Source organism: Acomys minous (assembly GCF_964271855.1).
Source record: "Acomys minous genome assembly, chromosome: 15".
Lineage (NCBI taxonomy): Eukaryota > Metazoa > Chordata > Mammalia > Rodentia > Muridae > Acomys > Acomys minous.
The window spans coordinates 78,825,988-78,852,571 of record NC_140497.1 but is presented as its reverse complement, the minus strand read 5'-3'; the positions used below and the strand labels follow the sequence as shown (position 1 = coordinate 78,852,571).

The 26,584-nt window shown below is 44.7% G+C and overlaps 1 long non-coding RNA gene across 1 annotated transcript in view; it reads left to right on the top strand.

The window, feature by feature from the left end:
• The window catches only part of LOC311585421, a 37,931-nt gene extending 12,480 nt beyond the window's left edge, over positions 1-25,451 (top strand). The window contains exons 2-4 of the long non-coding RNA XR_014775223.1: positions 2,164-2,246; positions 9,050-9,140; positions 25,289-25,451. This is a non-coding gene — a long non-coding RNA (uncharacterized lncRNA). The remainder of the gene's footprint in view (positions 1-2,163; positions 2,247-9,049; positions 9,141-25,288) is intronic.
• The last annotated feature ends 1,133 nt before the right edge of the window (positions 25,452-26,584 follow it).

Sequence of the window (26,584 nt, the reverse complement as noted above, 5' to 3'; positions counted from 1 at the left end):
CAGCTCGAGACTCAGAGAGGGAAAAGAGAAAAGGGGCAGATATTCCTTAGCAGGGGTTTGTTATCAGTTCTTCCCCATATGCACACATGATGTACCGTGTAGTAAAATTAAGTCACACACCTCTCTAATCCCAGTGTTTAGATGGCTGAGGCAGGAGGGTTGTTGAAAGTCTGAGGCCAGCCACATTTGCACCAGTTCCAGAAGAAGGCAGAGTCAACCTTTCAGAATACCTATCTGTCACATGATAAAAGGACCATAGACCATGGCAGACATAGGACCAGTGTATGAGAAGTTCTGTCTGTCTGTCTGTCTGTCTCTCCTTTCCCCCCTACCCCATTCCCTGCTCTGTTCTACTATCCCAGGCAGTTTTGCTACCTGTGTATCCAAGTGGCATGTGATGCGCTCTTCACAGTAGATGTTCAGTTAATGATAAGTAGTGGTCAGTGGAAAGTACCACACTGAGTTCAGATGTTTGGATTTTACATGGTAGGTTATGAAAAATCAGTAACATTATGAGGCAGGGGGTGATAAGGGTTCCCCAACAACACCCTGAAGTCTGAATTGTCTGTGGGAGATATAAAAGAAAGAAGGCCGAGCGGTGGCACTTTCATAATCCAGAAAGGAAATCTCTCATGTGGGATAAGGTGGAGAACAGAGGTCAACTTTGGATGCCTTTCCTGATTGCTCCTGCACAATTTGAAAAATGGCCATGTGTGTGTGTGTATGCATATATATGTACGTATGTTTGACACAGTCTGCATGTGGAAGTGAGAGGACAGATGGCTGAAGTTGGTTCCATCCTTCCACCGTGTGCATTCTGAAACCAAACTCAGGTAATCAGGTATAGACACAAACACCTTTACCCATTGAGCCATCCCTTACCAGCTTCCCCTGCCCCCAACCTTGTTTTTAGATAGGGTCCCTCACTGAACCTGGGGCTCATGGATTTAGCTGGGCTCTGTGGCCAACGAGTTTCAGAGCTCCTCCTATTTGCACCTTTCTACCGGTCCTGGGGTTACCGCTGTACCCAGCTTTTATGTGGGTGCAGGGGATCTGACTCAGACCCTCACATTTACCCAGAAGCGAGCGGGCACTTTCCTGACTGGGCTGTTGTGTAGCATCCAGTCCTCTGGCTTTGATAGGTTTTAAGGCCTGAGTCATTAAATGGAAGATGAGCTTGGGAACTCTTGATGGATCTATCCCTCCAGCTTTGAGCAGTGACTGATACTGAAGACATGGGAAATGTGGCTGGCTCCCTTTTTAGATGACTCAAAGTTGGGTGACTTAATATCCTTATACTCTTGCTGGGCCTTTTGTTGGGTCTTCTTACCTCATCTTTGCAGACAGATGACGTTCTGGGCAGAAAGCCAGGAAAATGGTCTCTCTCTCTCTCAGCTTTTTGTTGATTCTTTGTGGACTTCACATCATGTACCCCAATCCCACTCATCTCCCCATCTTTTTGTACTCACCCTCTGTCCTTGTAACCCCCTATAAAAGGAAAAAATCCCTCTGTGGAAACTGTGGTGTGTGTGTCACAGTGTGTCCTACAGTGTACCCTTTTGTCCTCGCTTCTTTGCTTGCAAACGTTCATTGCGACGAGGCACTGGCCTGGTACAAGGCCTCTGGCTTCTGCTACGCTGTCAACACTGTATGCTTGCTGGGACTCCTCTCAGATATCCAGCTATTACCCTGTGTCATGGAGTGGATCATTTTTCTTAAACTCAACACTGGATAAATGTTGGATAAACCCCTGGGACACACATGGTAGAAGGAGAGAACCGACTCCTGAAAGTTGTCCTCTGACCCCAACATGGTCACTGTGGAATGTGACCTTCCTCCCCATGCCCAAATAATAAATAAATGCAATATAAATCTTCTACAAAGAAAGATCACGCAAATTCCATGTCCGTTGTGTTTCAAACTGGTGCCTATATCTGGCTTTCTCCACATATTTTAATATGGGAGAAATAGGCTGCTACACTGTCTATAAGAAGGAAAGCAGTGGAGGAAACACCCAAAGAAGCAACAATTAGGCTTAGGTATGTGAATGGGCTTGCTACCTTGGCTGGGTCCCTTTGGGAGGAAGACTTGGAATAGTGAACAAGCATCTTGGGTCTGTATATTGGCATAGACTGATACTTGTTTCTTTACCTTGTATTACAGATGAAAAGATACCTGGCAGAAGCAACTTAAGGGGCCGCGAGCTTTCATGGTTACAGAGATTTCAGCTCACCAAGGACAAGAAGGTGTGTATACAGGGGTACATAGAGAGCAAGGGTGAAATCAAGACCCGCCCCAAATGACCTGCTCCTCTGTCACTTTGGCCTTATACCCCAAAGGTTCCATAGCTTCTTAAAACAGCACCACTAACCAAGAGCCAAATGGTCAATTATATGAGCACCTGGCAGACATTTCCGACACAGACCAAGGCAGCCCTCTCCCTCTGCTTTCTTGAGCCACAGCGAATCCACAGTATCCATCCCCGAATCCACTGAGGGTATGCTCTCGTACGTTAGCCGGGGGAGGGCTCTTGTGGCAGGCATGTGTAGCTCAGCTTAAGTTGTAGCATGTTTTGCTATAGATAAACACAGCGAGACCGTGCTAATAGGAGAACTGATCCGGGGCTTGCCTTCTTCTTTGAACAGCAGACAGTCTTTATATGAACAGAGAACTTGCACGTGCTAGGCCTCTAGGCAGTGTTCAAGAAAGAAACCGGGGTCCTGACTTTGGGATGTTTAAAACCAAAGACTTCAAAAGGCAGAGCCTCTGATGAGGGTGATCACCTTGATTCGTTATTATCCATATTCATGTTTATCAGGAGTGGGAACTAGAGTAACTGTCCAACCAGTTCTGCAATTACAGGTTCAAAATGCATTGCTGAGAACCTTTGCCTGGCTTCCCTACCACCTTTTAAACAACAGCAGCTGCAATTGCAACAATGAAACCCGTCAATCCCACGAGGAAGCCCCCTTCAGTGCCCTGCAGTGGTCCCCACAGCCTCACATATTTGAATGCTTGGTCCTTTGTTGGTGGAACTGTTTTGGGAAGGATTAGGAGGTGTGGCCTCGTTGGAAGAGTGTCACTGGGGGTGGGCTTTGACTTTTCAAAGCTTACACCACTCCCAGTGAGCTCTCTCTGTCTCTTACTTTTGGATAAGGATGTAAGCTCTCAGCTGTAGCTCCAGCACCGTTCCTGCCTGCCCACTGCCGTGCTTCTGCTTTGATGGTCATGGACTCCAACCCTCTAGTCCCAAGAACCTCAGGGCTCCCTGAGCCAACTGGGTCCTTGGTGTGGTTGAAGAGCATCTCTGGAGACACTTATGACCCTTGAGTTGGGGTACACCTCTGCAGCATATAATTTCTACACACAGTGAACATTTTCCCTGTTGTCTGAAGTGAACCCTGAGCTAGTTTTAGAATTTTCTCTACTGTTTAGTATATGAGATTATAGTACACAGAGTCCTAAATCCTTGTCCAGTGTCAAGTCTGACATTCTACCCTGAGGTCTACCTAAAACTCTATTGGAATGCCAGGTAGGTTTCAATTTGAAGCCCCCTGGACTCCTTAAAGCATACCAGTGCTACATTTCTGTCATTCATCTTGTGGCATTTTCTAGGCTGCCACCCCATGGCACCTTAGCATCTCGTGGCAAGTCTTGTGGTCATGGTGGCAATGGCTTCTCATGTCCTGGGAGCAGCTCCTTATGCCCTCCGAGAGCTCTGTGGCTGGTGCCAGTCACAGTCACAGCTGGGCCTGAAAGGCCACAGAGCTGCCAGGACCTGATGGTGTCCGATGGTGTCTGGTCTCCTAGAGACTATAATTGTGTGGGCTTTGCTCCCCAGGGATCCCTTCCATCCCTCGTCAACCCAACATACAAAATAACCCGGAACAGAAAAGATCAGAACCCTCTGCAGCATAAAAGTACACAAGAGAAATTACCTCAAAAGAGGTCAAAGCGGGCAGACGTCATCTCATCTCTTGGGCTCCTCCTGATTATTCTGTCTGTGGTATGCGAAGCCTGGGGACTCATCAGCTATTTAGATTTTAAGAAGAAATGTGTCATCTATTGTGACTAAGCTCTGAGGTCAGTGTGTAGAGAAAAAGAATTGAAAATAGACAAAGCACCCCATAGACAAATTCCTTTAACTTACGCATAAACTAGGTAGACATTGCCATACTTACAAGTAATGCTGAAATATTTTCAGCATATTTTTTTGGTATAAAATAACACCCTGTACACAGTCATCAAAGCAAATGACTGCTTATTTGGGTGTCTACTAAAAGCCATTGATTTGTGTTTAGGATCTATATAGTATCAAAAATATAGATCTTTAAATCCCATAATCCTGTGGCATCCAGAAACACATTCATATATGACCAAGGAAAAAAAGGTGACATGCCCACCCTTTAATGTACTAAACAAGGAAAATAGCACTTGTTGGGTCTTTGGGGCACTTATGTGTGTTACTTCCTACAACACCAGGATGAGTTTCTGTATCTGGTGTGTGGAAAGCAAATGGGCACTGAGAGCATAAATGCCAGCAGGGTCAGGAAGTGGCAGGGTGGGCATCTGCACCACCACAGTCTGGCCTGCGGTTTAGCTCTTCAAGGCTAACTCTGCTCTTCCAGCCAGGACTGGACTATTATAATGACCCAGTCCTTTCCCCTTGAGGTGGAGTGGAATTTCACAAGTCCAGTGGTTTCTCTGCTGTTACTCCACTGCTCCGTCCACATTGTACTGAAAAGCACACAGCCCGGCATGAAGAGACTGATGGTTCTCGGTAGTCTCAGCCCTAGATGCAGCAGGTCTTTGTTTTAGCACACACCTTACTTTGATTCTTGTTTGCACTTATCAAAGTCACAGACAGCTTTCCTATGCAAAATCCAAATGTTAATTTATGTGTGTGTATGTATGTATGTATGTATATGTGTGTATGTGTGTGTATATGTGTATGTGTGTGTATGTATGTGTGCATTTGTATGTATGCATGTATATGTGTATATTGTGTATATGTGTTTGTATGTATGTGTGTATGTTTATGTATGTGTGTATCAGTGTGTTTGTGTGTGTGTGTGTGTGTGTGTGTGTGTGTGTGTGTGTGTGTATTTTCATGCCCTGTATGAAAGTCAGAAGACAGTTTGGAGGACTCTGTTCTCTCCCATCAGGCACATATCAGGGATGACTCTACTCATGGGGCCATCTTGCCAGCCAACACCCATTTTAAAAGGGCTATTAAGTGGCTGCATATTATTCCATGTCATACTAGGGTAATGTATATTTGTGTGTTGCTCCATTGGTGAAGGATGAAGTTAGTTTTTTTAGCCAGGTTTCACTTTTATAAAACTGTGGCAAACCTGCTCATCTGTTCTAGTCTTTTGTGGGCTTGTTTTTTGTTTCTTTTTGGTTTTGTTTTTACTTTAAGTCTTTAATCTACACGGAATTTATTTTGTGGACTAGGTAAGGTGGGATTACAGTGATTTTTTTGAATTTCCTCATTCCACCTGAAAGATCCTGTCTCCAGGCACCCAAGTAAACACAGGGCGTCTGTTACAGAAATACATTGTAAATTGTCATAAGCCAGAATCTCTGTGGTAGGAGAGGACACAACAGGTAGCGCGGCAGGGAGAGGGAGCCCACAGAGGGAGCCCAGGCATCGGGCCTGGGCAGTGTGGGCGGCAGGGGGACGTCCACTTTAAGGTACCGTTGCCGAGAATTTCAATTAGCAAGATTACCCGGTTGGCTGGTTGTGAAGGTGGGAGAAGTGGGCCCCTGCTTACTCTGTGTAATTCAGGGCTGCATATCAGAGTATCTAATTAGATCTCTCTTTTGAAAGGTCAGCCAATAAAATTGTGGTGTTGTGTCATTCAAGGTCTATGAGTGACTCTGCTATAAGCAGGGTTTTTAAAAGTTTAAACCTGTCCTGCTCATGTCTCATGTCCCATGCCTCACGTCTTTTAGTAAGTTTTGCTAGACTGACGTCCTGCCAGATTATCACACAAACGAGTTCTAAGCTGTATCAGCAACTAGGACAATTGTAAACAACACACATGAATGCAAGAATATACACATTTACATCGCACAGGCACACATATGCACACACATGCACACCACAGACATACAGACACATATAGACCACACAGACACCCACACACTACATCACACAGACACATAGATACACATACATACATACACACACCACAGACATACAGACACATATAGACCACACAGACACCCACACACTACATCACACAGACACATAGATACACATACACACATACACACACCACAGACACACAGACACACATACACACATCATACAGGCACACATATACACTCACATACACACCACAGACACATATAGATCACACAGACACACATACACACAACACATCACACAGGCACACACACAACACCTCATACACACACACACAACACAGTCATACATATAATACAGACACATAGATACACACACACACATCACATTTATACACACACTACAGACACATAGATACACATACACCACAGTCATACACACACCACAGACACATAGACACACACACACACCACAGACATACAGACACAGCACAGACATATCATACATACACACATATACACACACAACACAGACACATATACACCACACAGACACTCTTCCCCCTCCCCCACCACTGGCCACTATGCTAGTGAAAAGACCTCTACCTTAAGCCTTTGGCATGCTTTCCATGGTACTTATTCACAATATTAAATTTGATCTTTGTTTGGGCTGATATTTAATTTAATATTATGTATAATTAATTTCCATAAAAAAAAAGATTGTAGGATGATCTGTGCTCATTTGGAAACGTGATCGCCACACGAAAGATTGGGGGCTGCTGTAAGTAAAATAAGTTGGAGAACTCTCTTAGTTGTTCCAAGCCAGAACATTTCAATTAGCATTCCATCTGAATAGCACGCTCAAGGTCATAAATCCAAATAAAGGAGAACTCCTGATGCTGGAAGCTGCTCCCTCCTTGCTTTGCACACTCAGCCACTAGCACATGAAACTCCTGATCTAGACCTCTGGGTGGCTCTTCATACCCAGAACTGTCTGGCTTTTATCTTACGGGTCTGAAGATGGAGACAGGATATTCAGGCTGGACGTTTCTTCACTGCTAATTTTGTTACTTTTATGTTGTCACTACAAAACACCATGACCATGGAAACATAAAAAGAGAACATTTAATTTGGGGCTCAAGGTTCCAAAGGGTTAGAGTTCATGACCATTGTGGCAGGGAGTGTGGCAGAGGCAGGCAGGCACGAGCGCTCAGCTACCGAGAGCTCACATCTCGATCCACAAGCATGGAGAGAGCTAACCGGGAATGTGCTGGCTTTTGAAACCTCAAAGCCCACCCCCGTGACACAGCTCCTCCAATAAGGCCACACCTCCTAGTCCTTCCCAGAACATTCCACCAAATGGAGACCAAGCATCCAAGCATATGAGGCATTCTCCCTCAAATCAACACAGCTACAACGTGGTAAGCTAGGCTCTGTACAGACGGCCATAAAGAAACCCCAGTAACCACAGTCACCAGTGTTTTTCAAAGTGGCCATACCCAAGTTACCTGGATATTTCATTAAAATGCTGCTTGTTGGATCCCGTTCCATAATTAGCACCTCCAGAGGGAGAATGTAGGGCTTTATTTTTAATAAGCCTTTATGAGATTCAGATGCACGTTAGTGTTTGGCAGCATCTAGTGTATAACATCACTTTTAAGGTGAAAATGTACTCCTGGCTCTAACCAACTGGCCTCAAAGTCTATCTTCATAAGTGTGTGTGTGTGTGTGTGTGTGTGTGTGTGTGTGTGTGTGTATGTGTGTTCAGTCTTACCTGAGTTTGAAGTCAGTGGCCTGGATAACAATCATATTTTAAAAGTGTAGAGTAACAGCTAGAAAGTAGATGACAGCTCAGGGCATTTGGGCTAATTAAGTTCTTGGTTATGGAGTGGGGGACTTCACAGAGAGAATCCCCGCCAGACTTAAAGGCTCTAGTGGGCATTCAGTTACAAGACACAGCTGTGAGAATGACTGAACCATCTGATCTGAAAGTCAGCTGGAGTAACTGCCCCTTGAAGCCTGCATAGACTGGCTCACCCTCTGCCCTCTGCCCTCTGCCCTCTGCGTGGTTTCTGCAGGCCATAGAGACTATGCCCCGCCCCCTGCCCCCCCCCCCCCCAGCTTCTGCTGTTTCTGTGATGTTCCTTCGTTTCTCCTTGTAGGGCAGGTCCTTGTCCTTCAGCCACGCAGTTTGTGTCACAGAGCTTTCCATTACTGCGTTACTCGAGGTTGGTTGTCACAGTGGCTTTGGGTGGGGTATCCTGGTGGAAGGACATGGAGAAAGGAAGCCTCCTTACTTCATGGATGGAATTCGATGCAAAGACCAGCATGGACTTGAACTCAAAGAGATAGATTTGCCTGCTTCTGCCTCCCCAGGACTGGGATTAAAGGCGTTTGCCACCACATCTAGCCTAGATTAAATTTCTGTAGCAACAAGCTGGCGCTAATCTTTTAGAGCATGGGCCTTCGGGGATACTTAAGAAGCGTATTATATCAATGGTGCCTTAGTGATCAGACTCTTTATAGAGGACCACGGAGTCACACAGGAGGCCTATGGTACCATCCACACCACACAGAGAGCACAGCTTAGTCATGTATGAAACATTCCTTACCTTGTGTGTGCTTTTGGCCAGCCAATTACAGTGACTCCCACTGTGCAACATGTCTTGTTGGTCTTCCCCATTTCCTGGCTTCTTGGACTTTTTTTTTTCTCTCATCCCCTCTCCAGGCTTGCTTTCAGAAACACCAGCTTCTTACTCTTATTCAGAAGATGTCAACACTTAGCCTCCCATCCCCCAACCTCCAAAATCAACCAAGGTGCTTGGCCCAACAGAAGGCCTGGCTAGGTTTTTCTTTAACAGACTTTAGCATCCTTGTTAATACAATTTTGTAATTGAAAAGCATTTTCCTAAGATTTATTGTATATTTCTTTCATGGAAAATTTAATTCTATCTAGGCGTTCCTTGAGGCCTATGTGCTGAGAAAGGCTCTCTTCTTTCTGCATTGTCGGAGAATGCTTCTGCCATTAGATGCTCATGTGGGAAAAGGTAAGCAGGATGTGTAGGAGGCTTTAACAGGTGAGTACACATCACTGCCCTCTTGTCAGCCTCACAGCTCTTGGCGGCCTTCTTGCAAGCATGTTTGGAGCAATACCATTTATATTTGCAGCCAATCCACAGAAGTAGAACTGTTTTCCATTCACCAGCAGAAAGAGTATGTGACTGACACCAGACAAGTGGCATCTGCCAGGCCATTGAGGGTGTCTGCCACAAACCATAGCCGGTGAATACAGAAAGAGCTCAATTGTTTGCAGGAGGCAGTTTCTTCCTTGCTGCCAGTCCTCTTAAGCATCTGACTGTTGTGTTTTGCCTGCCATGGGGAGTCAAGCCTCAGCTGAGAGATCCTTCTGTTTGGTGCTCTTATTTCCTTGCTAAGTAGTGTGAATTTCTCCCCAGTAATTTCTATTTTTATGCACAGTGATTCTCAATTGGTGAGAAAATGATGATCACATAATCTCTTTTCCTCGTAGTTGCTGAGTGATTAGCCTCATTCGCTGTGAGTTCCACTTCATGGCTGTGAAATGACGCCTCTCTCCAACGCTGGCTAAGCATGGCGGCTTGATGGCTTTGACCTTTTTCTTGGAAACAAGGGGCATGAGAAGATGTGACATGTGTGCAAATTGTTGCTCAGATGGGTTATTTTGGCCAATGACTCAAAATACATGCTTTGCTAAACTGGCTGAAGGCACTCCTGGAGTGTTTCCTCTTTTTTTTTTTTTTTAAGGCCTTTAAGAGTCTTGCTACCTTTAAAAAATAAAGCTTTGAAACAATTAAATACAAACAATACTTTTGCATCCTGGATGACAAAGTATGTGAGTAACCGCAATGCAGGTTCTGTGTGGTACCGTAAAATGCATTTCATCTGCACTGTGACAGGCATCATTCCTTCACTTTTAATTGCATTAACCGACAAATTTAGATTCACAGCATTTCAGTGACTCCAAGGGGTACATAAACATCTCAGCGAATCCATTTAAACGGTGTTCTGGATTTGGTCAGGGGTCTCACTGTAGTAATTTGCAGGTGTGACCGATATTAACTTATAAATTTCTCCTGACTGGTCCTTTGTTGAACTTCAGGCTTCCCCCGTGTTCGGTAATGATTGCTCAGCAAGCACATTTGGCTTTCCTTCTCCGCAGGCCCTTTATTGCTTTGAGATGTGCTTGTGTGTGTGTGTGTGTGTGTGTGTGTGTGTGTGTCTGTGTGAATGTGTTTCTAATAGGGATGCCAGAGACAGTGTTTCCCACTAGAGCATAGTAATATAAGCTTGTAGAATTGCTTCTTACTTGACGCACTTCTCTCTTCACTTGGCTGTGTTCTATCATATTTATTCACTTATTTACCTATTTATTCGCTGTGTGTGTATGTATGTGGCACAGTACGGGAATGACGGAGGACAGCCTGCAGGAACTGGTTCCCTCCTTTCACCATGTGGGCTCTGGGGGATCAAATTCATGTCTTTAGGCTTGGTGGAGAGCACCATTTCCTCCTGAGCCATCTCGCTGGTCCCTCGACTGTGCTTTTCTTAGTTTAGCTGATTTAGAACTATGTTTGACTGCACAGGCGATGATCAGACAGTACTGATGGTGTGGAGGTACATACATGCCCTGACAAGGTGGGCCCTGCATGCTTGCCTAATACTCTGTGATATAGGTTTTAGTATTTGCTATTAGAGTGAGTTTAAGGACCAGTCTAATATCCCTAAGATGATAATATAACATAGCAATATGTAAATGGATAAAACTGTTAAAATTAAAAGTTTTTTCCTATTTTTATGGATGAAAGTGACATTCCAACTTTCTGACATGAGAACATGGTCTTTCACCATTTATTATTTTGTTTTCTATCACCAAAAATTTAAACTCAGTTGCAGATTACCGCCTTTTGAGTCAGTTTCGAGCTCATTTTATAGACTTGAAGAAGTTGGAATTGTGTTGTAAGGATGATACTGACTCCTTCTGACGGCCATGCTTTCAGAAGGACAGGCCCAGAGACTGCGATCTTAATTCACTTGTCTGAGGTTGCCCAGCCAGGAAACCTCAGTGCTTAGACTTGATTGTATGTAGAGACGTCAGATCAGGGAAAAGCTCACACAGTAAAAGGACAGCTCTGTGATACTTGCCATTTTCTGTGATGTTTTGGCATTCACTACACTTCATTGTTTATTTGAAACGCAAATTTAAATGCATGCTTTGGCTGCCATCTGGGAAACGTAGACCTGGGTTGTTTAGTTTCAGAGCCCATGTGTGCTAATTCCTCCTAAAATCCAGGCTCAGCTGAATGCTGCTGGCTGCACATCTTGGGCCAATCCCTTTCTTTATCTACCCAAATATCTATTTGCAAAAAGATTCGTCTTTTTAAGACGTATAAGACTTCCTATCTATGGTAGTGATAATGTGTAAATTATAGAGCATATGCATTTAGTTCAGTTTATGCTCACCATTGTGCCAAAGATTAGTAAGACCTGGTTTGACACCTAATTCAAGTCATAATCTAGTAGAAAAATTGACTTGATATTTAAATCCTCATTATATCACAGCGTAATAATCGTTGTGCTAGAGTGTCAGTGTAGGAGAAGGAGAACGCTGAGGGAGGTTCATGATGGTGTCCTTTTTTTTTTCCCCCCTCTCTTTCTCCTTAAGGCACATGTGGTTTGTTTACACATTTAGTGATAAGAATAAGGCTCTGGAAATGACGTCAAGAACTACCATGATGCATCTGTCATCCGTATCCTGGGTGACTGAGAGGCTGAAGAAGTTTTTACAGAGATCATACAGTCAGATGTGCTTGTGAGCTGACGGTACCACTGCCGGTAACGAGGCAGAGATGTTGTTGGGGAAAGGAGAGCTGTAGGTAGGAGGTGTAGGCCATTCATAGGAGTGAGGACTTTTTGATTTGTTGTTGTTGTTGTTTTGGAAAGAGTGAGGTGAAGGAGAGAGAAGGGTAACTGCGGGAGCCTGAAGGAAGGAAGTTAGGTCAGTGAGACTGTGCCCCGAGGCACTCAGCACCTCCTTTCCCTCCATCTTTGCTTCCCAGCTGCCATGAGGTGGGCAGCTTACTTGACCACACACTCCTCACCCTGACATGTTCTCTTGCCAAGAGTCCCAAGGTAATAAATAGGACCAAGCAACCATGCACCGAAACTTCCGAAACTGTGAACCCCAAATAAACCTTCTCTTCTTAGAAGGTGATTATTTCAGATACTTTCTCACAATGACAGATGGCTGGCTAACACAGCGTGAAAAAGGCAAAGACGTGGATTTGTGTTATGAACAATATAAAAGTCTTTATATGGAAATATTCATTTCCTCACATGACGCTTGTCTTAGGGTCGCCACTGCTGTGATGAAACACCATAGCCAGCAGCACCTTGGGGAGGAAAGGGTTTACTTGGCTCACACTTCCACATCAGTGTTTGTTATTGAGGGAAGTCAGGGCAGGAACCCGGAGGCAGAGGCTGTGGAGGGGTGCTGCTTGCTGGTTGCTCATCATGGCTTATTTAGCTTGATTTCTTACAAGCATCCAGGACCATCATTCCGGGGGTGGTCCCACTCACAATGCGCTGGGCCCTTTCCCATCAATCATTAATTAAGAAAATGCTCTACTTCAATCCATTTGTCCACAAATTTTGGAAATTCCTTGTTTTTAATAGCTGAGTAGTATTCCATAGTGTAAATGTACCACAGTTTCTTTATCCATTCTTATAATGAGTGAGTTCACACAGAAGCAAAAAGAGCTAAATGGTATATACTCACTTATATCAAGACACTAGTCCAAGGTGTACGTCCCCATGAAAAATTGTACCTACCAGGAAAGTGGGTAAGAGGGGAGGACATCCTATTGAGACTTTAGGTATGAGAAGCCTGGGAGAAAGAGGAAATAGAAGGATCCAGCGGGTCCTTGAAAACTACAGGCGAGTCTGGGCCCTGGGGTCCTCTGCAAACTATGGCAACAGCCAAGGAAAAAATAGGCAGTAAACTTCGAACCCCTACCCAGACTAGCCGATGGACAGGACATTCTCCACTGTTGAGTGGAGAAGGAGATCTAACTTTCACACAAACTCTGGTGCCCCATATTTGAACATGTCCCTTGGATGGAGATGCCTGGTGGCACTCAGAGGAAAGATAATAGGTCACCAAGAGAGACTTGATACCCTATGAGCATATACAGGGGGAGGAGGTCCCCCTCAGTCACAGACATAGGGGAGGGGAGTAGGGGGGAAGTGGGAGGAAGGGAGGAATGGGAGGATACATGGGATGGGCTAACAACTGAGATGTAATATGAATAAATTAATTAAAAAAAAAAGAAAATGCTCTACAAGCTTGCTTGTCGTTCAATCATTTTTATTTTTTTATTTTTTAAATAATTTATTCAGATTACATCTCGATTGTTATCCCCTCACTTGTATCTTCCTGTTTCCCCCTCCCTCCCTTTTTCACCCTATTCCCCTCCCTTAGACCTGTGACAGAAGGGGACCTCCTCCCCCACCATATGGCCACAGCCTATCAGGTCTCATCCCCCTCCCTCCCTTTTTCACCCTATTCCCCTCCCTTAGACCTGTGACAGAAGGGGACCTCCTCCCCCACCATATGGCCACAGCCTATCAGGTCTCATGCTTCCCCTTCCTCTGAGTGCCACCAGGCCTCCCCACCAAGGGGAAGTGGTCAAATAGTGGGCACCAGAGTTCATGTCGGAGTCAGTCCCTGCTCTCCACACAACTGTAGAGAATGCGCTGTCCATTGGCTAGATCTGAAGAGGGGGTCTAGGTTTACAGTATACATTGTCCTTGGTTGGTACAGCAGTTTGTGCAGGCCACCCCTGAGTCCAGATCCGCCGTCACATCAGTAGCCACCCTACCTAAGACAAGTATCATGTGGGACATGATTGTTTTCAAAGGGTAAGTAAGATGCTGCAGTGGCAAGAAAATCTGAAGTACAAACACCATGCTTCCTTGATGATATTGACAACAACAGAACGTTCTGGATATAAGAATTAATTGTATTATGAACAGACTCTGCAATGGAGGTGTAATCTAGATAGAGAGGACCAAGTTAAATCTGGTATCTGTCATGTGCTATCAAAGGTGTTTAGTCTCATATTTCTGTTTTTTTTTTTTTTTGTGGATTTTTAACTACACCCTGCTCTGTAGATAAAGAAGTCCAAATCCTAGGACGACAGCTGTAACCCCAGTGTAACCACGGACAGCCTGGAGTCCAGCCTGCATCCTTAGCTATAGGTTGTCACAGCTGTAACTCTTAGAAACCCTACAACTCCAGTGAGAAAATTGCAGGCATCCCAAGAAAGTAGGACGCACAAAAGCCCATGCCTCTCTGTTTTGTGTCCTGAAATTTGGTGCTGGAGAGAAGGCATTTACTTGGTAAAGAAGGCGCTACCCACTCCCAGGCCATTTCCATCCAAGGGCCGTGTTGTTGTTGAATCCTGGCCTGGGTTATAATTAACAGGTCCAGCAGACTTCACATTTGGATTCTGAGAGCATGAAGTCTGGCTCATGTCTGACATCTGTTTCTATTTGGTTTCTTTGCAGTTGACTTATTTGTTCTCGATAAAGCAGCTCTTACACTATTTTAAAAGGCTCTAAATGGACAAAGGTTTATTTTGACCTTGTTGGAAGTCTTTTGTAAACAAACAGAACTTCAATACTCAAAAGGATAATAATGCTTAATTGTCTGATTCAATACGGTGAGCCTGCCACCAGACTCAAGTGGATCATGGGTTGCCTAGTTGCTTACTAGTACCTGAAAATTAGCAGTAGCGGCGTATTTACTGCTGCCACTTGACCCGTGAGGAATTCATACAGTGGTGGCCCAGTATTCTGGGAGTGCAGCCCTGTTGCCCAGCTGGAATCAAGAAAGCTATACGGTACACTTTTATGGCTAATGCAAATTGGTAGGTAGCTGTGGGAATAAAGTTCACTCCTTGATTTATGGCGGGAGATAGCCAGTCTGCAAGAGTTCATCTCAGCCTGTAATTAGTTTATTCATTAAGATCGGGGAATTCAGTGACACAGCTGCATGAGGTAGCACTGAAGCTGCCTGAACATATGGTAGAAGGGGGATGCAAATTTAGTTCCTGAAAGAGAAACCTGAACTAGCCTGGTGCTGTGCTCTTGGTTTATGCCCTGTAGTGATTCCCTAGAGGAGGAGGAGGAGGAGGAGGAGGAGGAGGAGGAGGAGGAGGAGGAGGAGGAGGAGGGATGCTGAGCGAATGCCACTGCTAGCTTCCAGTACCACTGATGTAAGAGGGAAGGTACTCATTTGTTTTACTGTTACGCACAGCACATCAGGCTAAACACAACCACCTTACACATATCCCTAGATATCTAGGCACATAAACAAATGAATGAAGACTAGCTCACACTTAGCAAGAAATAATTCCTATACTCATTATCAACAATCTTGCTTCCTCTTCTGTTTTTACTGTTAATTTTAAGTAACATGTAACTTAACCATGTTTTGTGTTTGGTTAGATAGATGTATATATACAAATATGTGCCTGTACACACACACACACACACACACACACACACACACACACACACATACACACACACACGTGTATCTACAATGACTGTAGAAATTAAGGCTAATCACACATTAATTTTGCTTATGAAATGCAAACACTAAGACCTAGAAAGGTCCTATAGTCTGTTTGAATAGTAAAAGCAAACCAGGCTTCAGATGCAGCCATATTTTGTAAATTTAAATGCCGTTTTAAAAAAAATCGAAAGTGCAGAACACTTGACTTGCAAAACCCAATGCCTTAATACAAATCAGAGAATCAAATCTTCAATGTTATAAGGAGAGCCCAGGGGGATGAGGGCATGGATTGAAAGGAAACAAAACTCAATCTGGCTTATTATTACCAATTACTTTGTGCCTCTCTGTACTCTTTTTGTGTCATCTAGAAACATTCTAAATGAACATGTGACTTCTAAGCATCCGGGCAAGGGACAAACAGGTGTAGACAGGACAGATAGATCCCTAGACTTTGTCCAATAATGACAATTGATTTACTTTACAATTAATGCCAAAGGCTATTTGCTGACTGACTTGGTTGTGTGCTTATAACACTGGGCTCTCTTCCTCCTGTGACTCTCAATCCAACTTGATGGATGACAGTGAAATACAACCCTTCTCCCAGCACTAAGGTGGTGAGCTGGAGAGTTTTGTAAGAGCACAAGTGAGATGATTCTAGCTGCTGTGTCTTGGGGTGGGAGTAAGACTGTGAAGGACTGTATTTCCCGGTGGTGTTTTTCTATCTAGATATAATATTGTTAATATCTCTCTCTCTCTCTCTCTCTCTCTCTCTCTCTCTCTCTCTCTCTCTGTGTGTGTGTGCTAATCATTTAAAAGCCTTCATGTTCCAGAAACCCTGTTTCCGTGCAGAACCTAATGTGTTGGTGTGGTTCTGAGCAAGAAAGAAACAAACAGCAAAGGAAATGCTCATCCACTCAGGCTCCTGACTTCAGACATGGCTGGAGTTAATGGGTTAGGGAAATGCCACTGAGTTTGAGGTGTGCCACTTGTATGCTTGTCAGAGACATTCTGCTCCAGGTCAGCCAAGTAATGGTCTGAATTAAGTAGCTCTATCAAGGACATAGTGATAAAAAAAAACAACAAGAAGAACAAAACCAAAAAAACCAAAACCAACCAACCAAACAACCAACCAAACAAACCAAAAAGACAAAAAACAAAACAAAAACAAAAACAAAAACAAACCAAAGACGCAGGCAGGTAGCGTCATCATCCAGGGCCTGGTCAATGAGAGCTGAAAAGAAGCATTCAGGAGTCACAAGACACAGTGTTGTTTTCCAGACATCTGTAGACTCCCTGGTGATAGAAAGCGCCGTGACGCAAGTATGCGCACATGAGAACACCCACTGAGGTTTGAGGAGTGTATAGGCCTTGACTGGCTACATTTATATTCCCTGTGTTAGTCTCATGAACGCATTGGCAAAGAGAGTAGCCATTCTATGACAGTTAGGGACAACTGCTATTTTCAAATGTACTTATTTTATCATTTGTCCTGTGGGCGTGAGGGTTGGGCCTCTGGGGATGCACCAATGTGACCTCTTGTCTAGGCTGTTGTGGCTTGCGGTGAGAGGCGCCGAGTGGTGCTGCTCCTGGGAGAGCATGCTTGCTATGGACTGACTCAGACTTCTGCTGACAGAAGTGTGTGAGCAAACAGTTCTGATCTCGGCCTTTGTGAACTTATAGTCCTTTTAAGGAGACAAGCAGAAGTACTGTTTGCTGATGATTACAGGCGTCCAGGCACCAGTTATTAACCATGCCAGAACAGTAGCTAACAAACAGGGCAGAGGCGTTCCTGCCTTCACGGCGGAGATCACGGTCAAACGAATTCACTCATCCTGTTCTAGTTGTATGCTCCCAATACCCCCACTTCTTGCTTAAATTACTTAAAAAGAAAACCCCAAACAAATGAAGAATAGAATAAAATTAAACAAGGTCCTGTCGTGTTAAAGCTCTGTTAATTTTACAAGATGGTCTCAGCACATTTACTAGTGCCTGGTGAAGTATTGCGATAATTAAAATTCAGCTATGCTAATTAAAACAAACGAGCGAAGTCTGTTTAATGCCCCCTTTCTCACAATTTTTAATTTCCTTTTTGCTTACTCCTGACTTTGTGGAATTCTGCAATCCTCACTGGGTTTCCTGCCATTGGGGAAGTGGATGAAGTCACGTGGCTCAGGGACCCTGCAGGAATCCAGTGGTAGTGGTAACTTGTGATGCTTGAACAAACACACTTTCCTTTGCCTCGATGCCCTTATGGCTAAGAATGTAAACTGACAAGTATTTGCAAGTTCAGCCCTTCACAGAAGTTCTGACATGTGTTTATTTTTTTTCAATATTCCAGAATTAAAGCTAAGTTGCTTGTATGTTTTATTTCCCCCAAATCACTTTGAGAATAAAACCTGCGTTTTTAACATCAAATCAAATAAATCAAAACTGCCAAGAAGATGTGTCATAAGAAAGAAGTCTGCTGGGTGGTGGTGGCACATGCCCTTAATCCCAGCACTTGGGAGGCAGAGGCAGGTGGACCTCTGTGAGTTTGAGGCCAGCCTGGTCTATAAAGTGAGTGCAGGACAGCCAAGGCTATACAGAGAAACCCTGTCTTGAAAAACCAAGGGGGTAAAAAGAACGAAGGAAGTCACAAGGCTTCCTTCTGGGCTGTGACCTGAAGTTGGTCTGTGCCTGCAAATTTCAAGCAGGAACAATTTTTTTCTGAGCTAAAACAACCTCACTCACAGTAAGTGTCAGCTGACATGGTAGGAACAGTGATATTGCACAGAAACAATTTTCCTTTCAAAGCCTCAAACAAACCATTCTTGTAATTTGGGAGGAAGAATAGGATGCTGAGAAAGAGGATGTCAAACTAGATACATTTATTTTCTTAGTTTCAGCTCCGTCATGTGTGTGTGTGTGTGTGTGTGTGTGTGTGTGTGTGTGTGTGTGTGTGTGTAGGATAGATGAATAAAAATATAATTGACAGTGAAAGTGTAAAACCTTAAGTAAAGTCCTTGGATTCAGAACGGTAGCTGTAACTGTGGAGAAGTTCACTGAGAAAGGTAAAGTTTGGGACTGGGACTGGGCCAGTATCTGAGTACCTACCTTAAACCAGCTGAGTGATGTTTTTATTTGTCAATTTATTACAGTAAAATGACCTTACTTATTTACAATTAACCAAAAACCAAACAGACAAACTCTATCTTTTGTTTGTCTCCTTGTCTTATAAGCTGGCGTTTTGGATACCTCTTTTAGTACACTAACTAATTGGGTCCCATGTGAGCTCAGCTTCCTTCACCTTTTTAATGTAACCCAACTTTGGGAACAGTGCCTGTGCTTTGCTGCAATATCAAGAGCAGTAATAACGCTTTGTGAAATTCCAAGTCATAGATTAGGGAGGGTCCGAGTGTGATCAGATTCTCTCTGGCCCGACTCCTCCTCCCCCAAGCAGGAGAGATGCAGTAACAAGTCCTTCCCAGGCTGCCTTCAGAGTGGAAGACTCAGGACATGCGCTGTGGTCCCCCATAAAGACACAGAATTCAGAGGCTAGAGGCAGCTTTTAGTCCTGACTCTGCCATTGGACTGCTATGTGATCTTCAAAATATTTCGTAACCTTGAGTTTCCTCATCTTCGAGACATGGGGGATACCTGTTTAAAGCAGTTATGAGCAGCCAATGTACAGGAAATATCCATTCTGGGCTGTGGTCTGTGTAGCTATTACTGGAAGAGAAGAGAGATGGCCTATGTGTTAGCAAATCTCTCTGATACCTAATTCACCAAATCAATCCTCCTCAGGAATGATTGTCAACTCCCGCAGGAAGTTATGAGTTGCTGTGACAGAACAGCCTTGGGGTTTTGAATCTTGCTAATGACGTTGAGTGGTTCTGTGAGCCATGAGTCGGTCCCGTTGCCCGCACACCCAATTAACGTCACCCCTCATTAGTAACGTGTGCCTGCGGAGGTGATTTCTTTATCTTATTCCACTAGGATGCCATTCAAGAGAACCCTTAAATAAAACTCCGGTTGTCATGTCTTGCTGTTAGCTGAGCAAGTCTAAGCACCACTGTGGTTGACAGCTTTATGCTAACCGCAGGCTGAATAACCCCACTCTTTCAGTGACCCAAGGGTCTAGACGTGGATTGATTTAACTCAGGGAGGGGAGTGGACAAGCTCACTTTGTTGAAATAATAAGAGAAGTGTTTAGAGTTGTTCCTTCACTTCTTTTTGTTTCTTGTGTGTAATTGCTTTTTTCCTCGTCCTTCCTTTTACTTTTTACACCATCAAGGATTATTTACTGAGCAGCTATGACTAAAACATTAAGCTCCATTTAGAGAGATGGAAGGATGTATGTAAGACGTCACTTCCTTCCATGTCGGCCTGGACAGTTTTGTTACATGTTTAGGTGATGGAATAGATGTAGAATAAAGTAGTTGTTAGTAGTGTGTGCTTGTATGTGTGTATGTGCTCCTGTGTGTGCACCTAGGGCTTCTGCTTGCATATGCTATATGCATATAGGCATATATGTACACAGGTATGTGAAAAACCAGATGTTGACCTCAATTGTCTTTGTCAGTTGCTCTCCATATTAGTTCTGAGACAGAGCCTCTCACTGAACCTGGACATCACTGGCTCCAGTTAGCCTGGCTGTCCAGGAAGACCCAGGCTCCTCCAGTCTCTACCTTGGTAATATCGGGCTTATGGGTAGGCGCATGCCGCTGTGCCTGGCTTTTCAAATTCATGCAGGGATCCTGACTCAGATCCCCATACTTGTGTGACAAGCACTTTACAGACTCAGCCCGTTTGCCAGCCCCTAAGGTAGGGTTATTTATTTTTTTTAAGTTTTATTTTAAATGAATACACAAAACCATAAACATTCTCACACTGATAGTATGCCACATGATGTTGCAATACATGTACGCACTCTGTAATGCTCCAATCAGATTAAACACATCTGTCTTCTCTAACAGCATCAGCAAAGGTATTAAAGCCCCTTGTAGCAGAAGGCAGCTCTTGATGAATGCCACATGAGTCCCTGTATAAACCGCCCTGCGTTGACAGTTGAGGGAAAAATAGAGATTACGCCTTTAGTCCTTCTCTGATTTGAACAGGTGAAATCATTTTATCTACCGCTAATTTCCCCAGGTCACGGCTGGTGCCGCCTGCCTTGGTCCACCTTCTCACAGCAGTAAAATTCTGAGGTGTGATCTGGAATTTAAGAGCCCTGCTCCATTAACTCTTAACGAGTGACTTATGGTTAAATCCTCCATGGATCAGCCTGAACATCTCCCCTCAGGTACGGGCTTGCATTTCATTTCAGTGGGCACCACCACACTGGCCTGCACTAAAATTGCTTGCATCATTTAACCTGTAAGGTTGTCCAACAGACCCGTGATCTATGGCTTGTAAAGCATTCAGCTCAGCTTAGTCTGGGCGGTTGAAAAAGAAATCTCCTGGCTTCTTGGTTACAGTATTAGGTCTGTGTCAAGTACAATTATAAATGTCCAGAATCTTGGTGTTTCCTATAGGGCTGGGGCCATGGAACTTTCATATGTGGAGCAATATAATGTTAAGATGACTATACTAAGATAGAATACCTTATATTAACTTACGAAGCTAGAAGTTTAGGCTGAATATCCATAACAGTTAAGTTACCAGACTGTATTTGTCATTTTGTGTCTTGTTAAATAACCTTCAGATTCACGGGAGAAGGTTGTAACCAACTTTTAAAATGCTCTCATGAAAAACACAAGAGACCCTCCTCTACCAAATTGTATTTCTATTTCCCACACCACTCTGAGGAATGTTCCCATTAATCGTGTCTTCCATGATTGCAGCTTGAATGCCAGGACGCATTGTTTGAATGCATAATTCAAGGTCAACGAGAAGGTGTTCCATTGTATGATTTAGTCATGAGCTGCCGCTTGAAGCATCGTCTCCACCCCCCCCCCCCCCTGTTAACGAGTCACCTTCTACAGCAGCAGGATTTGGAACCTTTGAACTGCTTGGAGGAGGGCCGTTGGGCGGGTGCATTTGCCCTTTTCTGGGCTAAAATTGCTTGTGTCTGGCATTTCCCTAACAAATCGAGTGCTGGTTTGAGTCTGGCTGCTGAATTGGGAGCCATTAATAATTGGCAATTTGTAGCTGTCATAATGATGCTGGGGACTTTCCAGATGGCTTTTCCCTTTCTCTTGAGAAGGACTGAGCCTTGTGCCCAGTCCCTTTGATGGGGTTTTAATCAGCAGACATTGGTCGTGGTCCTTGGCCCACAGCAGGGACAGAGGTCACCTGTTTACCATAGCTTTGGTTTTCTGATGAAAGGGCAAAGCCCCAGGAGGGTATGTGTAGGGTGTTTTAGGAGCCAGAGAGTGGAAATTCTGGAGTGCAATATGAGAGTGTAAACTGAAAAACAACAACAAAAAGTCCAATTGAGCTTTTAAAATAACTGAGCTAATTTCGAAGGAAATAAGAAGAAAAGCTAGGAGCATCCTGTCCCCTTCGGGTCTGAATCAGCATGGCTCAACACTGAAGAGAGCGCTCGTTCATATTGGGAGCAATATCGTAGCTTCCGATGGTGCTTTATGGCAAACAAACCTCTCCTATTCAACTCCATTCCTCCACTTGCCCTTCCAAACCTCACACACAACCTTACGAGAAAGAGAATCAAGATTATTCTTTACACTCTATATGTTATTTCACTCAGCAAGCATCTCCTTCAAGGTGGGTTAGTGATGGAGGTCTGATGAAGGTTCTGGGGACAGGCTTCATTCCGGCTCCAAGTCCAGGCCCTGAGCCTGTCTTGACTAACACCGGCTCTCTAGGTTTCCCCTGTGGTCTCTGCTCCAATACTGTCCCCTCCTTTGGCCTATGGTGCTCTCTCTTCCACCCCGAAGCCCGTAGTCTACAGTCAGCCTCCTCTCTACGGAACTTTGAGGTTTACTGCCTCTTCTCCCAGAATGCCGGTTCCACCGGGACACAGAATGTCTTCCTTACTACTTCATACCTCTCCCTCAAGTCCAGTATGTGATAGAGATGCTGCTGAAAACACAAAATTGGCTAATAATGTTTACTGTTAAAAGCCTATACATATTATGGTGGTATTATCTAACCTGCAGTCATAATCAATAAAAGATATAGACACCTGATTTTAGAATAAGCCTTATTTTACCTGGGGCTGGGCAAACACTAACCTCCTAAGCTCCCTTTTATCTCCAAGTCCCACATCCCATGGCAACTGCTTTAATCATTTCTATCCGGGCTCCTTCCCAGCCGTAGTCCATAAACACTTGCACATGTTTTCCATCGGGGCGGCTCCTCTCCATGCCAGGCTCAGAGTTCACTCCTCCAGGGCCACATGGTTCTCTTCAAGCTAACCCGTGGTGACTTCTTTTTCCCTCCTGCAGTACGGCTCTCCGCCTCCAAGCCCTCGAACCTTAGCTCCGCCCCTCATTTCTGCCCTGCCCAGGTGCAGGCCTTTGATTCAGCCAATCAGGGAGGCAAGGTTACATGGAGTATGTGAGTGGCTCCTCCTAAAGACAGGACCAGCAATCAGACCTTGGGGAGCAACATAATTAACAATCAAATACAAAGCACCAGAACATGCTGTTACGTAGAGATTAAAAAAAAAAAAAAAAAGGATTAGAAAGATTTCATTCTTAGGTTACAGTTTATAACCAAGAACTAATAGACAATATTCTATCCCTTCACAAGACACCCACAGTATCCTAAAAAAACAAGTGAATATATCAATTCACATGACAAAAGGTGTTTTGTTGACCTGCTTGGTCCTTGAGTGTTAAGATGGAGAGTATCTTGGATTATTCATATTGTAACACAAAAGTATAAGCACAAGGGACTTCCGAGGGAGTGATAGGATGGTCAGAATCTCAAGATACAACGAGGAGGAAGAAACCAGAGTGACGTGGGGCTGCAAGCCAGTCACCGCCAGTCACCAGGAGCTGGGCACCGAAGGAAATGGATCTTCCCACGTAGTTCACTAAAGGCGCATGGTCTTGCTGAGCCATTTTTGATTTCTGACCTCTAGAGCTACATACAAGATAAGAAGTCTGTGGCATTTTTTTTAAATTAATTTATTCTTGTTACATCTCAATGGTTATCCCATCCCTTGTATCCTCCCATTCTTCCCTCCCTCCCATTTTCCCCTTATTCCCCTCCCCTACGACTGTTCCTGAGGGGGATTACCTCCCCCTGTATATGCTCATAGGGTATCAAGTCTCTTCTCGGTAACCTGCTGTCCTTCCTCTGTAGAACATTATGATAGGCAGATTTGGGCCCAGGGGTCCCGCTTAAACTAAGGCAACCAGCCAAGGACAATACAGGAGGTAAACTTTAAACCCCTACCCAGATCTAGCCAATGGACAGAACACTCTCCACACTTGAGAGGAGAGTGGGATATGACTTTCTCAAGTCTGTGGCATTTTAAGCCAGTTGTTTGTGCCGAGTTGTCGAAGCACCAGGGGGGACACTACCATAGGCGTTATCAGAGGCAAGGACGCACGCGGGCCGCATTCCGAGCTTCCGCATTCCGAGCTTCCTGATGCCCAGGTTCTTGTAGCCACACTGGGACTCACCATTGCTACTCTCTTCATGGCGACAAAAAATGTTATCGCTATTTCAGGTTCTAGACAGGTGAAGCTGTCTGATCTTTCAATGGCACTTTGTAGATGCCACCGATAGGTGTCCCACCCACATGCTCTTGACCTGCTTCTAAAGCTACCTGAAATGGCTCTTACCATAGAGTGACAATCACCCAAGATGCCAGAGGCTTCAGGGTCAATGTTAAAACTAGGACATTCCTGTCCAAACTGGAATGCCTATGCCTGGAGGCCCGGGGGGTGGGGTGGGGGGGTGGGGGGATGGGGGGGCAGGGCACTCTGTCCCTCTTTGATCACAGGCTTTTCCTCATATTACATACACAGTGAGCTTTAATATTTTAGGAGCATCTATATTTTAATTAATTAATTTAGTATGTGTGCATGTGACCACATACATGCCACAGTCCATGTACGGTGATCAGAGGACAACTTCTGGGAAGTCTGTTCTCATCTTTCACCTTGTTTCGAGTCAGGGTCTCCCTTGTTTCTGCCACTAGGCTGCCTACATGAACTTTGGTTAGTTCTGTTTCCCCTGTCTCCAGTTCTCCTGTCATGAGAAGTGCTGAGATTACAGACAGGAGGGCCAGCTTTTCAGGTCTGCAGAACAAGCCACTTTTCCCCCCCTAATGTGGTAGTTTGAATTTGAACGGCTTCCACTGCCTCATGTATTTGAGTGCTTAGTTATCAGGGCGTGGTACCACTTGAGAAGGATTAGGAGGTGACTTCTGGAGGAAGTGTAGCACAGGGGGTGGGGTGGGGTGGGGTGGAGGGATAGGGGGGAAGCGGGGGGGGGGGGGGGCGGGCACTTTGAGGTCTCGAAAGCCGAAGCCAGGCCCAGTATCTCTCTTCTGTGGATGTAGAACTCCTTCTCCAGTATCAAGTCCGCCTGACTGCACGCTGCCACGCCCCCAACAATGACGATGGACTAAGCCTCTGAAACTGTAAGCACGCCCCGATTAAATGCTTTTTCTCTTTACAGCAACAGAACACTGGCTGAGACACCTACTGAACAGTTCCCCACACCCCAGGATCATCTCTTAGCAGCGTGGGTTGGGAGCTGGCTGCATATGTGTTCAGCTTCCTTGCTTCCCGGCGGGAGCGTTCTGAAGCGTGTTTCAGCAGGTCCTTTCCAGAATTCAGCCCACAGGATCCCTTAACAACCTTCGCCCTGGCTTGCCTCGCTGCATTGTCATACTTCGTTAACCCCTTTACCTTGATCCTTATTTTGTTTTTCAAACAAACGATCTCTTTGCACTCTTTGTTCCGAGATCTGCTTTTTAAAAGAATCCAGGTTAGGACATCACCTTGGGCTCACGAGTGTTATTTGATGAAATGTAAAAATACTTCACTTGACTGCAGACAACCCCATCTGCTCCGCTAGCCCCACCCGCTCCTGCTATCCCCGGCTGACCACCAGCATCTGGCTATACCACTCATCACTGGGCTCTACTCTGCTTCCAGTCCCTCTGTATGCAGGCCATTTCACATTTGGTGCCTCTGCCTGAGTGTCCTGTCATGACAAGGTCTCCACGCTGATATCCCTTCCTCGTGGAGGTTTTCCTTGGCTCTCCAGACTTCCCATGGTCCTCTTGCACTTTCCTTCATGACACTTAGCACATTATGCAGACCATGAGGATGACCATGGGGGTCTCACGCTGTGTGCCTATGGCATGGCGTAGTGACAGGTTCACAGATGACCACAGGCAGCGTGCTCCCTTATCCCCTGTCATCTAGTGTCACAAATGAGTAGCACGCTGATTACACTGTACCCCAGGGCATATGTGTTAGCAACCTAGGAGGAAGCAGAGGACATCTAGTCAGCCCATCACAGTGGAGGACTATGTCAGCGCTTAAACTTATACAGAAGAGGTGGCCTCTCATTTTTAAGTAAACAGTCCCACTGGTTTAAAAGGAGTTGAGTCATTCTTTCAGTACACGTAGAGTTTCATACATGTACCTTTATCAAGCTAAATGGCAAATCATGGAGCTGCTCAATTCCTTTCCGCTTTGAGTTCGTGATGAAAAATAAAACAAAGATTTTTAAAACAAACTGAGTAAATTTGATCGTTTTTCCTTCTGAACTGCAGTCGCCACACCTGGAGCTGTTGCTCTAGATAGTGTCGGGAGAGAGCAAACCCACCAGGGGAGGTTTCCTGAAACACAGGTTCTGATGTTAGAGGCCTGGCTTTGTCCCAGGTTTCTGCGTTTATAACCAGATCCTGGAAGTACCAATGATCTAGGCTGGTGAACTGTCCCATAAGTAGTCGGACTCAAA